At 57.4% G+C, this 1,247-nt stretch overlaps 1 protein-coding gene across 5 annotated transcripts in view; it reads left to right on the plus strand.

Annotated features, from left to right (window-relative positions):
* Window positions 1–1,247, plus strand: part of dnajb2 (DnaJ heat shock protein family (Hsp40) member B2) — a 76,278-nt gene that overhangs the window by 35,018 nt on the left and 40,013 nt on the right. The window lies entirely within an intron of this gene.

Below are 1,247 nucleotides of genomic sequence, written 5' to 3' on the forward strand. Positions count from 1 at the left end.
TGGGCTCAGGTGTAGGGAATCACTGTGGGTGCTTGTGTAGGGAATCACTGGGCTCTGGTGTAGTGAATGACTCTGGTGGCTGGTGTGGGGAATCAGTGTGGGTGCTGGTGTAGGGAATCAGTGTGGGTGCTGGTGTAGGGAATCACTGTGGGTGCTGGTGTAGGGAATCACTGTGGGCGCGGGTGTAGGGAATCAGTGTGGGTGCTGGTGTAGGGAATCACTGTGGGTGCTGGTGTAGGGAATCACTGTGGGCGCTGGTGTAGTGAAACACTGTGGGCGTTGGTATAGGGAATCATTGTGGGTGCTGGTGTCGGGAATCACTGTGGGCGCGGGTGTAGGGAATCACGGTGGGCGCGGGTGTAGGGAATCAGTGTGAGCGCTGGTTTAGGGAATCACTGTGGGCGCTGGTGTAGGGAATCACTGTGGGCGCTGTGTAGGGAATCACTGTGGGCGCTGGTGTAGTGAAACACTGTGGGCGTTGGTGTAGGGAATCACTGTGGGTGCTGGTGTAGGGAATCACTGTGGGTGCGGGTGTAGGGAATCACTGTGGGCGCGGGTGTAGGGAATCAGTGTGAGCGCTGGTTTAGGGAATCACTGTGGGCGCTGGTGTAGGGAATCACTGTGGGCGCTGTGTAGGGAATCACTGTGGGCGCTGGTGTAGTGAAACACTGTGGGCGTTGGTGTAGGGAATCAGTGTGGGCGTTGGTGTAGGGAATCACTGTTGGTGCTGGTGTGGGGAATCAATGCGGGCGCTGGTATAGGGAATCAGTGTGGGCGCTGGTGTAGGGAATGACTGTGGGCGCTGGTGTAGGGAATCACTGTGGGTGCTGGTGTAGGAAATCACTGGGCGTTGGTGGAGGGAATCACTGTGGGCGCTTGTGTAGGGAATCACTGGGCGTTGGTGTAGGGAATCACTGTGGGCGCTGTTGTAGGGAATCACTGTGGGTGCTGGTATAGGGAATCACTGTGGGCGCTGGTGTAGTGAATCACTCTGGGCGCTGGTGTAGTGAATCACTGTGAGCGCTGGTGTAGGGAATCACTGTGGGCGCTGGTGTAGGGAATCACTGTGGGCGCTGGTGTAGGATCACTGGGCGCTGGTGTAGGGAATCACTGGGCGCTGGTGTAGGGAATCACTGGGCGCTGGTGTAGGGAATCACTGGGCGCTGGTGTAGGGAATCACTGTGAGCGCTGGTGTAGTGAATCACTGTGGGCGCTGGTGTAGGGAATCACTGTGAGCGCTGGTGTAG

Source organism: Chiloscyllium plagiosum, chromosome 7 (assembly GCF_004010195.1).
Source record: "Chiloscyllium plagiosum isolate BGI_BamShark_2017 chromosome 7, ASM401019v2, whole genome shotgun sequence".
Taxonomy (NCBI): Eukaryota; Metazoa; Chordata; class Chondrichthyes; order Orectolobiformes; family Hemiscylliidae; genus Chiloscyllium; species Chiloscyllium plagiosum.